The following is a 17,912-nucleotide window of genomic DNA, read 5'->3' as shown; positions in this document are numbered from 1 at the left end:
TTAGAGGACAAATTATTTTCCCTGATGGATGGCTCAGATACGAGTGCTACAGAGTATGAGTGGTAGAGTGTGTCTATATCTTCTAGCTCTGACCCGAGCAGCCAGCTGGATGAGCCCGATACAGTAGTTCGCAGGAAGAAAAATCTCAGGGTCAGGTCAAAGAGCGCTCAAAGAAACAAGGAAGTCTCGCTTGGGATTATTCTGCCATGCAAAAATCATACAAGGAACCCTATACGGAGGTCAGAAAGGGACAAAATAATCAAGACGTTGGGGAACCAACCCTGAAATTGATAAATGATTCAATTAAACAATTGCAGGAAGAGAGACGGCTAGATGGCAAAAAAAAGCTGGGCAACCAAGAAATTACAAGGGGCTGTCAGAAAGGTAGCGAAAGACTGTACCGAAATCGGGGAAAAATTACTGCAGTAGAAGAATGTACGTCAGGCCTGGAGAACGAAGTCAAACAGAAGCCCAGGGAGCACAAGTAGCAGACATGCAATGGAAGCTTGAAGACTATGAAAACCGGCTGAGACGCAACAACCTAAGGATCCTGGGTATAGAAGAAGGCATAGAAGAAGGGGACATCAGAGCCTATGTCTTAAAGCTGAGAGGGGTTTTCCCAGAGCTCCAGCAGTGGAACTAGGACATGGAAATCCAACGGGTCCATCGCCACCCTCTTATGCTTAAAAACCCATGGCACGATTATCCAGGGGGTATGCAACAACCAATAGCCATCATAGTTTACTTTTGGAACATATTATTACGTGAAGCAGCATTCCTAAAAGCTCATCTGGACTCTAAACAATCATAAGAAGGACGTTTGTTTTTCACTCGACCTAACTTCTGCCACATGACTTTGGAAAGACATTGGTGCCTAAGACAGCTGATCCAACCCTGCCAAGCACATGGGGCAGAGGCGTATCTATTCAATCCAGCCCAACTTGAAAATAATTTTCAATAGCAAAGTGAGAACCTTGAAATCCAAAATAAAGTCGATGGAATATCTGGATGAAATATGAAAGTAGAGACAGAGCAAGAGTGATTAAATAAGTCTGTCATTTGTATGATGAAGGGATACATGGGGCGGCATAGAGAGGTTTTGATCAGACGCTCCCAGATGTAAAGATTGGTCGTAGGTGTGGTATTGAATGGGGGAGTGGACACAGGAACCATCACCCAGACCTCACTAGGTCTGTTTGTCTCACTTTTTTGGTGTGGGGGGGGCAAGGCAGAGTAAAGGGAGAGGAAGGGTCTCTGGGGGGGGTGAGCAGGGGATGGAGGGGGTGGGACAAGGGGAAGTTAAGGGAGGAAATGGGGCACAACAAGCATCATGGATACTTCAGGTTGGAGCAGCTGTCAAATTTTGGGAGTGGAAGAATAAGAATAGAGTATTCAATGAAGGCAGGTTTCCCCTGGAGGTAGAAATAAGTTGATCATGACCAACTTAAGGATAGCATTGGTTAATATCTGTGGCTTAAATGACCCTGGTAAACGATGCAGGGTGGCAGATGACTTGAAAATGCTGCACTCTAATAGTATCTGCCTCCAGGAAAAGCACATTGTGTGTGCAGAAAAAAGAGCATTAGATCGATTGAGGTATGATCTTATAACTCACACCACACTGAGTACCAGGCCAAGAAGGGTAGCTATTCTAAGATGAAAGATTGTGTGTAAGAAACAACTGTCTGATAAATATGGGCGCTAGGTTGTCGGAGAGCTATATATCTCTGCATTCTCATTCACTTTGTGTTCAATATATGGGCCAACGAGGGATTACCCGGAGGTTTTCGATTTTCTGAATCTGGAATTAGCAAGGTGGCCGACCCTGATTATAATGTGTGGGGATTTGAACATTAAAGGGAATAGTGTGCTGTGGGGCAACAGCCCAGGGTCATATAAAGCCCAGAAGCCCAGAGATTATAGGGCTCTGTCTCATTTGGCAGAAGGGAATGGGCTAATAGATGTATGGAGGAATCTAAAAACAGCAGATTCTGATTTAGGAAGCACCTATTTTTAGGCCACTCACAAAACTGTCCATTTGGACAATTGTTTTTTTTTTGTTTCTCAATGTAAAATTAGGAAATATATTGAAAAATATCCCTGCATAATATCAGACCATAAACCACTAGTGCTAGGAATAATACAGATAGTGGGGAGAGGACACAACAAATTTGGACCTTTGAAATGGGACGGACTGCTAGTGGATGAGGGTTATATTGCCCACATGAATCAATCAACCGCTCTAAAAATCAATGACAGCAACTAACTGAATTGTATCAAAGATTAAGGGTAATATTTAGAGGCGTGACTAGCGACCGGGAAAGATGGCCGCAGCCTAAGAGAGCTCTGGAGACCTCCTAACATTCCTTGATGATCCTGACACTTACCCTACATCTGCACCGTCGAGAAATAGGTGACGGGGCACAGTAAAGTGTTAAACACAACTGGAGCCACTGGAAACCTGGGGGAGAAGCCAAGGCCTAGACCCAGGAGCGGAGCCGGGACCCAACGTGATAGTGGTAGCTGCCCACGGAGGAGGCGTGATCTCCAGAGTGTGCGGGGACCCACGGATGGAGTGTGGACACGAGTGCATGAATCACAGGGTCGACGCTGCAGCCGCCTGGAACACTGGCGACACTGAGGTGGAGGTTATTTGAAAGCTGGCAGGCATAGAAGCGAGACCGATACAGGTGCCCAGTGGAGGGCTGAAGGCATCAGCAAAGTGATGTGGCCGTAGAGAGAGGTGAGCGCAGGGGTTGCGCTTACAGCAGAGCACCGTAGTGGGAGGCATACCGATGCTGCCCATAGCAGTCTGGCAGAGGCGGCCCATGGGAACCAATAACGGCAGCAGAGTCCATAATGCAGCACATAGCCACAGCACTTAACAGCCAGAGTAGCGGGCGGCCAAAAAGACACTGTAGGGCGAGGGAGCAGAGCAGGCGCCCCAGCAGTATCAATCCACGCCAGTACGGAGTGGAGGCAACAATTCGCAAACAGTAGGCGCCCCATAGAAAAGCTGGCACTGTGATCAGCGGATACACCAGGTTTATGTCAGTGGAAAGGAAACACTGACCTACTGGAGGAAGGACCGGTGGAGAGGCCAAAGAGATACTTCGCTGTCGAGCTTCATATACCGACTGGCCAAGCCTACTAGGATTACTATCCCTTCCAACCATCGCATGCTGAATCCCAGTGGGAGGGAAATGAATTCTGGACCGAGTGAAACAAAAATATACGGTCATAGTGCCACACTTAATGTATTTAGAAGCAAAGTCGGATGCCAGTCTTCAGGAAAAGCAGCAGACAGATCACACCCAATACTAGCCCGATACAGTCAGGGAGCAACGGGAAAGACCCCTCTCGCACCACTTGGACAAGGTATGCCCTCCTGGGGCTGAGATTGCCATGAGCAGCAGAGGGCTGTGCTTGGTGCAGAGTAATTGTATAGACAAGTATGCCTTCACCAAAGAGCAACAGGACGAGCCAGGCATGGCCCCAAGCGCCACCAACAGCCAACAGCCAGCGAAACCAAAAGAGATCAACTTGCAGGATGTGATGACCACTCTTCAACAAATGCAAACCTCCATTGGCACAATATCTTGTGACATAACACTGCTCAGAGCTGATGTCTCGAAAATTAACACAAGAATGACGGAGGTTGAAACTACCACGGCGACCCTATCGACGCACACTGCGACCCTGCAATGGCAAGTACGTCATCTAGAGCTTGCGACCAAGTAAATGGCTGAGAAATTGGATGATCAGGAAGGACGCTCGCGACGCAACAACATTCGCTTGGTAGGTGTACCGGAAAGCGTCAACGGGCTGGCACTGGATCTCTTAGTCAAAGAACTGGTCCAAACACAGCTACAACCGCGTGGACTCTCCAAATTCTTTTCGGAGGAAAGAGCCCACGAGTACCGGGACGGCGACCCAAGCCTGGAGCCCCCACCACGGCCTATTCTGGCACGAATATATAACTTCAGAGACCGGGATGCAGTCCTACAGGCGGCCAGAGTCGCACCCCACTTGCGGGTAGACAACAGTGATGTGATATTATACCTGGACTACACGGCGGCAGTCACTAAGCAGTGTCAGACTTTTCTAGATGTTAAACGAGAGCTACACAACAGGGAACTAAAATATGCAATGGTCTTTCCGGCAACACTAAGAGTCGAGGCAGAAGGTAAGAGCTGGTTCTTCAAGTCACCGGAAGAGGCCCAAGACTGGCTGGAAGGATGGCATCCAGCCAAAGGGAAAGACAGACATGGGGCAAGACGAAGACAGCAACCCTCACAAACTGCTCAGCCCAGGGAGACAGAGATCTCGACTGGAGCAAACAAAGGTGCAGGGAATGGAAGCGATGTAGAATGACATCCTGGATTACACTCGGAGCCACGAGGCAATATCAGGGCAATGCTGCCACGCTTGAGACTTAATGTCACATCCTGTTGAGACAACAACGGCCTGCAGATAGGTAGTCCGGTTAACAGAGGGGTCTCTGATCCTACAGACTGAACAACAAACATTGTAGAGACCACCTGAGGAGACGCATGAACACTGCATCCCGGATCGGGAAGATGTAAGATGCAGATCGTATACCTCAGACTTCGAGGACACATACAGGGATGTCCGGGGGACACTGAATGACTCTCCCCCTTACACAAGTACACAGTTATGGACTAAAGTCCGCTATGCAGGGAGGAAGGGAGGAGGTGGAGGATTGAGGTCAGTTTATTGAGTTTATTTTAGTTAGGATTGCAATTTTTATGTATGGTGTTACAGCAAGGATTGGAATAGATGACATTGAAGGAGAAAAGTTCCAAGCAGTCCAAGATAGACTGGCCGTTAACGATAATCATGACGGACGCGAACTTGGAAGACGGTGATACTGTCCCACAGACACAAATCTCCCAAAGACATGGCCCTCCATTGACGGTGATTTCATGGATTATAAATGGGTTGGGGGACAAGATTAATCATGGTTTAGTGTTACACTACCTTACTGCTTATGCACCCTTTGCCCCGCAAAACCAAAGAGTCTTTCCAATTCGCCCAGGGTATCTCAAAAATCGCAAAATAAGCAAAGACCTCATCAAGGCGACTAAGTGCTATTTCGAAGAAAATCAGTACTCAGTCTCCTCTCCAACGACATTGTGGGAGGCATATAAGGCGGTACTTCGTGGGCTAGTAATCTCCTTAATTATAGGACAGAAGAGAGAGAGACAAGAACACATAGATAAGTTAGAACTCGAGGTATTTTTGGCAGAGGCGGCACACGTGGCAGACACTACTGAAGAGACGGCACAAAGACTGCACCTGGCACAACAGGAGTACAAATCATACACATGTGAAGAGGTCACTAGTAAACTTACCTAAACACAACACACAATACATGAACAGGGAGGCAAAGTAGGCCGACTGTTGGCCTGGTTAGAAAAGAAGGAAAGAACAAACAACTGGGTGACTCAGATTAGATTACATGACGGACAGTTGGTAACCGCACTGCAGCAAATCACTCAAGTGCTGGCGACACATTACACAACAGTGTATACACCAGTTGCCACTACAACTACGGTAGAGAACCTCGCATTTCTCCACAATATATGCATGCCTACCTTGGGTACAGATGTAGCAGTAGCTCTAGAGGAGGATTAAATAAACGAGATGCTCCCCAACTTGTGCTGCACCTACTGGCCATGTATGTAGATAGCTTAGAAAAAGGAATCCTGCCTAGGGACCAGCGCCTTGCCACCATAGTTGCGATATATAATCCTGGCAAACCGGCACAGGAGACTATATACTACAGACCGATTTCCCTACTCAACGCGGAGGCACACATACTTGCCAAGATGCTAGCAACCAGACTGCAACCACACTTGTCAGCGGTGATTCATCTGGATCAATCAAGATTTATGCCCAACTGCAATACAGCACTCAATTTAAGAAGGCTGCACGGTGTGATGGAGTGTAGATCGACTATAGCAGAGGACGTAGCCATACTATCGCTAAATGCACAAATGGCATTCGACTTAGTGGAATGGCCCTTCCTTTTCACAGTCCTTGAACATCTGGGATTTGTTCCAAAATTCCGTTCATGGATCCAACTATTATATATCCGTCCGGTGGCACAGACAGTAGTGAACTGCCATATCTTATACGAGTTCCAACTAGGCAGAGGAACTAGGCAGGGATGTCAGTTATCGCCACTCCTATTCAAAATAGTACTCGAACCTCTAGCGGTGTGGATTAAGCAGGACCCGGTGATACGTGGGTTGTGATGGCACTTGACTGGGAAGACCATAAATCGCTATATGCGGACGACATTTTACTATACCTAACCTCCCCAGCACGCTCCAAAACACGTTTTGGGACCCCCCTTTTTTCTCGGCCCCCGCTTCCCGAATCACATTCAAACTTTCAGGCAAGAAGCAGAGCAGGCCATTTTCTTGGAGAAATTAGCAAAGATTCGTCCACCGGCGCCAAAGCTCTTCCAAATAGAATGTTGCACATTTCCTATGGAAACTAGGTTTTAACTATAACTACGTACTGGCGACCGCCAGTAGGTAATATATATATATATATATATATATTTCTAATTACTTTGTCCGACGCCAACGCGCCCCCAACTCATCTTGGCAGGGTAACAAAGACGAAAAAGCAGAGCCCGTTCTGGTGCAAAAATGCAGTGCTTTATTTCAATTTAAAAAATGAACACCCAGCAAGTCCGCATGACGCGTTTCGCCTCTAGCCAGAGGCTTGATCACATGATGTGCTGCCAAAACTGATGAGGGTATTTATAATGCATACAACAAAGGTTGGAGTTAATTAGTTCACTTCCTGGTTTTTTAACCCTATGAAGAAACGGTACATATATTGTGCATCACAAAAGTGTCTTTGTACAGAAGTTAAAATAAAAGACATAGTGTCTTACATTCATATAACTTCATTTTGGTGCTATGAACATAGCAGCAAAGATGTGCAAATTACGCACTATAGACGATAAAATAAATTATCATATATAATTGTAAAATCATCTATATACAAAACAGTTTCAGGGTAAAAAATACATTTAATTTATACATCTATATATATCTATATTCAATGAAAAAACTATAGGTTTGACACCAGTTATAGTTAGCTGGAAATTTTACTGACATAAAACCATTGAAATTCCCACGTTATAGTTCGTTGGACTCACTATAACTTGCGCGCCTGCAATGCACTGCTGATGACGTCACATATTACATCACTCATGACATGGTCAGTGACATCACTCATGACATCACTGATGACACCATCCTTGTGACAGAGTGACAGACCTCCTTTCAGTGTAATGTAACCCTTGAAACACATATTCAAAAATAGAAACTAAAATTTTAAAAAAAATAGAGATACCCATACCAGTTACAACAACCAATTCAGTAATACCACCATCTATATACACATCCACTCATTCACCAACAGTTCTATATAGTCACTCATACATATATTCATTCATAATATGTAGTGAAACACCTATACATCCTGTTACACACCCACAGTCATCCAAAAGTTACTCACACACATAATCACACATGCACATAAACTATTGAACATCCATTTATTTGCATTACAGCTATACACACGCAAGTTATAGTGAGTCCAACTAACTATAACATGGGAATTTCAATGGTTTTATGTCAGTAAAATTTCCAGCTAACTATAACTGGTGTCAAACCTATAGTTTTTTCAGTGAATTTAATAGGTTTTTTAAATGCTAATTCCTAACTATAACTGGTGTGAAACCTATAGTTTTTTCAGTGAATTTCAAAGGTTGTTTTAATGCTAATTCCTAACTATATAAGACCTGAAAGCCCACCAGGAATCTCCAGTATGCGCCAGGGGACTGCATTGCAGAGAGGTGCAATGAAGCCACGCCACTTTTTACACCTCTCTGCAACGCAGCCCCTGTGCATGTTTGAAGAGGGGGAACTAATTCCCCTTGCATACTAGGGGTCCCTGGGGGCCAACTAGCCGACCTGGAACCTCCAGTAGGTGCCAGGGGGCTGCATTGCACAGAGGTGTAATGAGGCTGTGCCCCTTTTTACACCTCTCTGCGAGGCAGGCCACAGGCGCGTTTGCAGAGGGGGGACTAATTCCCCTTGCATACTGGGGGTCCTTGGGTCATGTCTGCCCAAACACCGATATTCCGATTGAAAATGACTTTTCTTGAGAAACATTTGGATTTGGATTTTCTTGTCCTATACTTTGGAATTTTTGAGAGACTGACTTTGAGGATGCTATAAATTACTTAAGTCTGCCCGAATTGTGTGGGTAAAATTGATACCTAGTCACTTTGAAAATGAATGTACTTACATCTCGTCTAACATTTAGAAGAAATATCTAGTTATATGACAACAGGATACCGACATAACTTGAAGGAAATAAGAACGCCCTGAAGAAGTTCTGTTGTACAGAACGAAACGTTTCGGCTGGCTGTGGTACATAAACTTAAGGAAAATAAAAGCATTTGAATATACACCAAGATTCAGCGCTTCAATAAGGACTCTAAGTGATATGATTTGATTGGACCTATTGTGCAAGTGGTGCTGTGCCAAACTTTGGAATATTCTCCACTACTCTCTACTACTTACTCTCTCCTACACCACTACTCTCAAATACTCACTCTCTACTACTCATTCTCTACTACTCTACTACTCTCTACTACTCTCTCTCTACTACTCACTCCCTACTACTCACTATCTACTACTCTCTACTACTCACTCTATACTACTCTCTCTCTACTACTCACTCTCTACTTCTCACTCTCTACTACTCCCTCTCTAATACTCTCTCTCTACTACTCACTCTCTACTGCTCACTCTACTACTCACTCTCTACTACTCTCTACTGCTCACTCTACTACTCACTCTCTACTACTCTCTACTACTCACTCTCTACTACTCTTTCTCTACTAGTCTCTACTACTCACTCTACTACTCACTCTCTACTACTCTCTACTATTCTCTCTCTCTGCTACTCACTCTCTACTACTCTCTACTACTCACTCTCTACTACTCACTCTCTACTACTCTCTACTACTCACTCTTTACTACTCTCTACTACTCACTCTCTACTGCTCTCTACTACTCACTCTACTACTTACTCTCTACTACTCTCTACTACTCACTCTCTACTACTCACTCTCTACTACTCACTCTACTATTCACTCTACTACTCTCTACTACTCACTCTCTGCTACTCTCTCTACTGCTCTCTACTACTCTCTACTAGTCACTCTCTACTCTCTATTACTCACCCTCTACTCTCTACCTCTCTCTACTTCTCTCTCTACTAGTCTCTACCTCTCTACCGCTACCTCTCTACCTCGACCTCTCTACCTCTACACCTCTACCTCTCTACCTCTCTCTACACGCACACATATACACATATATATTGATGGGCAGAGACTTTAACTGTCACTTCGAACCCCTGGAAGGGTTGAAGGAGGGCGCCCTAACTGCTGAAGACGCTTATTGGGGGATTCCTCCATGCCAATCCCCCTATCCAAAATCATGGTCCCCTCTAGCAGTGCAGATTATGTCCCTGACTCTGAACTTCGCCTTGAGGGCTTGTAATGGTAATACTCCTTCCGACACCCCTTCAGCGTGTACCTATAATAGGAAGGGCCACGAATCGCCCCTGGACTACATTTTTGTAGAAACAGGCTTGTGGTCCAAGGGTCATCTACCGACCCTAGTGAAGACACAAGGAATTTGGTTTCATGCAACTACAGACGCAGGGTAAGATGGGGGAAACTAGTAAGTTCAAAAGAGTGCATAACTAAAATTTACGAACGGGCACTCCCCAAGCTAGATGAAATAGATGGACTAATTAACCAACCTAGAGCCACTGATGTTAATGAGAAATTAGCCCAAATACACACAGGCCTAGTGGGAACATTAGGAGAGGTTTTTTACCCGGTGGTTGTGCCCAGGAAGAAGAAGATTAGAACCTCATCTTGGTATAATTCTACTTGTAAAAAGATCAAGACTGAGCTGATTTCCACGATAAAGTCCGGCATTAATAAGACCAAGGTAGCTGAGCTTAGACGTAAATATAGGGAAGCCATGGCACAGGCAAAGTCAGAATGTGACTGGAATAGATTGCAGGACCTATCCCTAGCACTGGACAACAGGGATTCTAGAAAATTCTGGTCTCTGGTTAACACTGGTACAGGCGAACCAAAAACAGCAGTGGAGCCAAATATTGATGCCTCGGTATGGGAATCCCATTTCAGCAAATTGTATCAAGATACTCCTGAATTTGCTAATGAGGTGGCCCTTGACATTACATCTGATCCCGGAGTTAAATTAGAATTTACATTGGGTGAGGCAGTAAACGCCATAGAGAGATTGGCGCTGGGGAAGGCCCCAGGACTTGACAGACTGCCCGGCAATTTGTTTAGATATCACCCAGAGATCTGGGGCCCGTACCTCTTAATCCTTTTTAATTCCATCCTGGGAGGCATGGAGATCCCCTGTACTTGGCTGGGGGCAGAGATAGTACCAATTTTTAAAAAGGGCTCTCCTCTGCTCCCAGCCAACTACAGGCCGATCAGCCTTATAGATGTTCCCTAAAAACTGTTTTCCCGCCTTCTCCTGGACCATCTCCTCGACTGGATGGAGGATAATGCGATTCTTAGCCCCTTCAGGCGGGCTTCAGGAAAAACACGTCCACCATGGACCAGATCTTCCGCCTCGTCCTTCTCTACTGGAAATCAGTGAGGATTGAGGGGGGAGTCTGTACATAGTGTTCGTGGACCTGAGGTCCGCATTTGACTTGGTCCCCCGTAAGAAATTATGGGAGGTCCTAAAGAAGTTGGGCGTTCCTCCACAACTGCTACAGGCTATAATCAGGCTCCACGAAGTCAATTTTGCCCAGGTCAGGTGTGGGAGGGATGGAGCGTTGTCCTCTAGGTTCCCAGTCCTCAGAGGGGTAAGACAGGGTTGCGTTCTTGCGCCGATCCTGTTTTGCCTCTTTGTTAACAGTGTCATTCTCCACCTTGACAATGTTAGGGACAACGATGCACCCTCATTGGCAGGCAGGAGGGTTCTGGCTATTATGTTCGCCGAGGATACCCTCCTGCTTTCCAAATCCCCAAAGGGGATTCAACGGATATTAGATGGGTTTGGGGATTTCTGTAGGTTACACGGTTTGGAGATTAATACAGAGAAAACCAAATTCATGATATTCAATCCCTCCTTTACAACTAGGCCCAATCCAACACTGGGTTCTGCAAGGCTGGAAAGGGTCAGAACGTTCCAGTATTTGGGGGTAACTTTACATGAGAACTTATCATGGGGTCCTCAGATAGCCAGATCCCGTTTAAAGTTGTCCCAAATGTCGGGGGCAATTCTGAAGGTCTCGAAAACATCAACCTTTAAACCCATCAGTCCAGCGGTAGAGATGTACAAAGCACAAGCCAAAGCAGCCGCATCGTATGGTGGTGAGTTGTGGGGTCACAAAGCCGGGACAGAACTTGTCAGGGTAGAGAACAATTTCCTCAGACGCCTTTTGGTTCTTCCCCAAGGTACACCTTTGCTATCTTTAAAATTAGATCTGGGGCTCCCTTCAATAGGGGATGATCTGGAACTAAAACCGCTGAGGTTTTGGCATAGGCTCTGGTCCACTGGTGTACTAGCCCACTACAGGGATGACCTTTAGCACGTCATGAATCTTAACCAGCCTGACAGAATCCCGTGGTTGGCATACATCAAAAGAGAATTCTATCGCCTGGGACATCCTTAGCTGTGGGAGGTTCCTGAAAGAGGATGTCAAAGGGTGCCACGAAAAAGGCTTGTCGAAATATTCGAGGAGAAAAGTCTAGGTTCTCTTGTGTGTGCATCCAAAGTGGGCACCCTAACTGAAAAATTTCTGGACACCAAAAATTCTTATCAATTTGAAGGTTTTATGGACATTATCGGGCACATGCATCATTCATACATTTTGCATTTCTTAATTTGCGAAAATTACTAAATCGCAAATTAAGAATTGCAAAATGCTATGCATCATTTTTTTCAGTATTTATTTGCAATTCGGTAAAAATCGCAATTTTTACCGAATCGCAAATAAATACCGAATTCCTAACTGCTTTTTCGCAAATCCAATTGATTCCTATGGGCCGAAAGGCCCATAGGAGTCAATGGGAAGGCATTTACGAATTCGCAATTAGTTGATGCATTCCAAGGGTGCAGGGGGGGTCCAAAGGACCCCCCCTGCACCCCTGAAATGTATTTGAAAGTGCATGTTTCAAACACACATGTCCTAAGGACATGTGTATCTGTAACATGACCGTGTAAAAAATGCATTTTTTTGCATTTTGAAATATTTTCGCAAATTAACACGAGGGTCAACCTCGTGTTAATTTGCACTTCCAATTTCAAAATTCGCATTTTTTTTAAAATTCATGCATTGCATTTAAGGAATCGCACAAATGCGATTCCTTAAATGCATTCGCATTTTTAAGAAATGCAAAAAAATGTGAATATTGAAAAAGTGTTTGATGCATCCCAAAAACGTATTTAGGAAGTGCAAACGGCCGAATTTACCGATTCGCACCGTTTGCACATCCTAAACACGTTGATGCATGTGGGGGTATATTTCCTATTTTGGCAAGGAAACTGTTCATCCAATGGAGGCTAGGCACCCTGCCCCTCAAAACTTTCACTTGTGAATGGACAGTGCGGGACGATAAAATCTGCCCCGGGTGCAACAAGAACGATGAGGACGAAACACACGTGTTGTTTTTTTGCCCTGCCTACACTAGACCGAGGAAATACTGGCTAGTGCCACTATGTAGGAATTTGGGCATAAGAAACTATTTACACTCATATAGAATTTTAAAGACAAGTACCCTGCCCCAGATAGTTTTTGCAGTTGCCAAGTTTTTAATGGCCATGTGGCAGACAAGGGGGAAAATACTAAAATACTAAAAGATTGATTTTCCGCAAAAAGTGCTATGAACTGTAATGAAATAGAGTTAATCGTCTCCTCATGCCCAGACCCCATAGGGAAATGAACTACTATTGGAATGTAACTTGTCATGTTTTTATTGTGTGTTTGATGTGTTTTATATGTTTTAATGAATCTTTTATGGTCTGAAATGGCCGAAATAAAGAATTTTTGGATTGGATTGGATTGGACATATATATATGCATATATATGCATATGCATTTTTATATATGTATGTGTATGTATATATATTAATATATATATACATACATATGTTAAAGCAAATGCCCTGAAGCATAGGAGCACACTCGAAGTCACTCTGCCATCCACCTTTTAAAGATGCAGCCTGCCTTAATGTTCCATTAATCATTAAAGTGCCAACGCGTTTCAGGGTTCCTTGACCCCTTCCTCATGGGCTGAACACACAAAGCTTCGGAAACTTTAATGCCTGCATTTCCGGTTTTTATTCATTTGCATTTCATCCTGTTATGGGCATATGCTTGAGGCAGTGTTAATTATAATGCATGTTGGGACACAGTGTTCCTTTCGTAAGTTTAAATGCATAGTCCGTGTAATTTCGTTTTTCATTATTTCCTTGAGTAGGTTATGTCACACTCAGGCAGGCTAATTTAGCATGTAGAGTGGCTTGCTGATCCGATAAAGAAAAGTTCAAAACGGCAGCCTCACCATCTGGTTGCAGGTGTGCTCCTATGCTTCAGGACATTTGCTTTAACATATACATACATATATAAACATATATAATCGGTATATCTATATAAATACATATATAAATGCATGCATACATATACATATATGCATACAGATGCATGTTATTTACATGAAAGTTTAAAAAACACTAATAAAAGCAAAGCTAAAAATCCACCTCATTACAAACAAAATGGCTTTAACTTAAACGAGGGTGAGATCTATTGCATTTTCAATGCTTGTTTACTTTGGTTCCATCAAGAAGGCATTCAGATGTTTCACACATTTGCCATAAATTCTAAATGTTAGCACTCTAGTTGCTCATTAGATCACTGTAGTAAAGCTACTGCTCACCAGGGAAGTCTGCTGCTGGTATTCAAAGTGCATGTTTCAGTCTGCATGTCAGAATTTTTTTCATGAAATAGAAGAGGATTTGAGAAGTCACTCAAAATGATCCCTAATTTTTCTTTCTGAAGCACTAATCATACTTTCTATGGCAAAATGAACCCCCTCATTTTGTTCCTTTTTAAATTAAATGTTTTCAGACTTACCACTTCATTCCAATCAAGATGGCTTCTGGTGTGCCATACTTTTGTCATAAGTAAGACTGTTAGCGCTCTAGTTGTTCTTTAGAACACTCTGGGACATTCTGTCATTGGGCTATACTTGGGCTACATCTGGGTGATATTTGGGCTACATTTAGGCTCTTTTGTCTCTGGTGGCCATCTTGGGAGACTGTATGTCAGAATTTTTTAATGAAATTGAAGAGGATTTGAGAAGTCACTCAAAATGTGCCCTAATTTTTCTTTCTGCAGCACTAATAATACTTTCTATGGCAAAATATACCCCCTCATTTTGTTCCTTTTTAAATTGAATGTTTTAAGAGTTACCACTTTATTCCAATCAAGATGGCTTCAGGTGTGCCATACCTTTGTAATAAGTAGGACTGTTAGCGCTCTAGTTGTTCTTTAGAACACTCTGGGACATTCTGTCATTGGGCTATACTTGGGCTACATCTGTGTGATATTTGGGCTACATTTGGGCTCTTTTGTCTCTGGTGGCCATCTTGGGAGACTGCATGTCAGAATTGTTTAATGAAGTAGAAGAGGATTTGAGAAGTCACTCAAAATGTGCCCTCATTTTTCTTTCTGCAGCACTAATAATACTTTCTATGGCATAATATACCCCCTCATTTTGTTCCTTTTTAAATTAAATGTTTTAAGAGTTACCACTTTACTCCCATCACAATGGCTTCAGGTGTGCTATACCTTTGTAATAAGTAGGACTGTTAGCGCTTTAGTTGTTCTTTAGAACACTCTAGTAGGCTGCGGTAGAACACAAAGGAATCAACTGGCAGTCTCTGTCCTTGTTGGATGTACATGTTTTACTGAGAATGTCAGACTTCATTCTCACATGACTGAGAAAGATAATGTGAATTTACAGAAAATATGCTTTTAGTTTAGCTTATAGATCCCCTTCCAAACCACTGTGGGAAAATCATGAGATAATAGTTTTCTTGGCAAAACATGATTCATGATATCAGATTTCATACGTCTTTTTTTCGATTTTTACATCATAAAAGACAACAGATAAAATACTTCCTTAATTCATAAAATTCCAGTTCGTGACTTGATTGATTTAACAATTTAAAAAGTTTTTACATAATAACCTCAATTCCATCACAAAACCAACATAAGTACAAGAATCAGCTCATCACAATTAACAATTTAACAAGCTAAAACCTCTTAGAATCAATAAAACTTGATTAAATACATTCACAAAGACGTTCAGACAATCTTTCCAATATAAAAAACTTTTAAAACTTCCTCTTATTACAAGACAAGTGGGTGCCTAGCTCTTAGAATCCATGCCCACCCCAGAAATTTAGCCACGCAAATGGACAAGCACTCAGAGGTATTGGATTTTAAAACCCAGAGGGCTTCCATACACACCCGCGTGTTGATCTTCCTGCAGATGGGCTTAATCCATTTACGGCGCGGGGCAGAATATGATGGGCATGCAAAGAAAAGGTGGCTAATGGTTTCCTTCTCCCCTGTGCACCATGGGCAGAACTCATTTTGTTGTTGACCTCGCCATTTGTGTGTGTATGCCCTTACCGGTAGAGTACCAACTCTGAACTGATGATAGAGTTTTCTATCTAAACATTTGGTAATACAATCCCAGTAGGGCTCTACATGGATCTCAACCTTATGGAGCAAAAAGAGACCTGTCAGATTTGAGGGGTGAGACGACAAAATACGTTGTTCTTTCACCGTCACCCAATATAATGATTTAAATTCTTTTTTAGGCGGAAAAACACTGTTCCCAGGGTCAGCCCACTGTGAAGTTAAGCCCATATTTAACAAAATGACCTTAACATCACGAAACCAGGGAAGATTTCCTGACCCTATAATTGATCTCAAATCCATGATTTCGCTAGCAAATAGGGCCAGTTCTGGGGTGGTCCATATACGTCTCCACAGGGCAACCATCCTATATCGTGCTAGCTCTCTGATGGGGTGACAACCCATATCTAATAGTAGGGGGAGAGTAGGGGTTTATTGTGGTAGACCAACCAGGCTGTGTAAAAACTTGTTTTGGATTTTTACCAAAGGTGCAAGGTCCAAAAAACTCCGTAAATCAGCCCCATAGAGAATGGCGGAACTTATTTTAGCGTTATAGATTTTTGAAGCTGGCAAAATTCTTTTGGTTTGCGAGCATCGTTGCTCCTTTATTAGACACCCCGTTAGTCGAGCTAATTTTAAACAGAGGGCCTCGATCTGTGCCTTCCATCTTAACCGATAATCTATAACCACCCCTAAGTAAGTCATGACACCGACCTGTTCTAATTTGGTACCAATCATACTAACTTCACTCCGTTGTGGTTTGTTTTTCGTTAAGACCATTTATTTTGTTTTGGACACGTTGATCTCTAGATCATTAATTTTACAAAAGTTGACAAATTTATTAATTGCAGTCTGTAACCCCGCTTGAGTTTTTGCTAATATCAACGTGTCGTTGGCAAAAATAAGAAGGGGAAACTTTCTCCCACCTAGAGTTGGTGCATCTGTTGGGGTATCCCCTAGAAACTGTACAACTTGGTTTATAAACAAAAGGAACAGGGTTGGTGCCAGGACACAACCCTGCCTTACCCCACGAGTCACAGGGAATCGCTCTGTCACCTGTCCCTGCCAGCCCCATCTTACTCTGGCAAAATTATTCTCGTGTAGTCTTATAGTGAGCTCCAATAGTTCTGGTGGCATTCCCATTTTTCTCAGGGCGACCCACAGCTTCTCTCTTGAGACGAGGTCGAACGCGGATTTGAGGTCCACGAATGCTGCATAAATGGTGCCCCCACCTAGATACACAATCTTCCAGTAAATCAGGACTAATCTGAATAGTTGATCGATTGTGCTAGTACTTGTCCTGAAGCCAGCTTGCATCGGGGAAAGGATATTTTCCTCATTCAGCCAAGCGTGTATTTTGCCCAGGAGCATTCTTGCTATTTCTTTATGTAGGGCGTCTATAAGGCTGATGGGGCGATAATTCCCTTGTAGTGACTTATCTCCTTTTTTATAAATGGGTAGGATTTCTGCCCCTTTCCAAGACTCAGGAATCCTAGCTCCATTGGCAATAGCATTTGCTAAGATCGTTATATATGGAACTCAGTTACATTGGTCATATTTGAAAAGATCGGCTGGAATGCAGTCCATCCCCGGAGCTTTACCCACTTGGACCAAGTTTAATGCCTTCTCTGCCTCAATATTTTGAAACACTATGGGCATACTTATGAGCTTAGGTGTAGAGGGTGAAACTATCTCCTCTTCGTTCGGTACCCTCGCCAACCCGCAGAACTGGGATGAATAGTGCTTCACCCAGTCCTCAACAGAGACATGATTTGCTGGTGTTTGCGAGTCTCTGGGTCCTCCCCATTTCACGACCTGCCAAAATTTTATTTGGTTAGAGGACAAACTGGCCTCATACAGGTCCTGCCAGCGGCGGTCATCCCATGATTGCTTCGCAAGCTTTTGGACCTTCTTATAGTTCAACCTCTCTGCTTTAATCAATGATAAATTCCTGGTTTTAATGGCACTAATCAGAGAGCTATGGGCTTTGCGGCAGGTTTTATCGTACCATTTAGTACCAGGAGGATCTCCACCCATTTTCCCTGGATTCCCCGACTTTGGAAAAAAAGTTTTTATCTTATCAAA

The sequence above is a fragment of the Lissotriton vulgaris genome, chromosome 3_1 (assembly GCF_964263255.1).
Source record: "Lissotriton vulgaris chromosome 3_1, aLisVul1.2, whole genome shotgun sequence".
Classification (NCBI taxonomy): Eukaryota; Metazoa; Chordata; class Amphibia; order Caudata; family Salamandridae; genus Lissotriton; species Lissotriton vulgaris.
Note: the sequence above shows the minus strand (reverse complement) of the source record.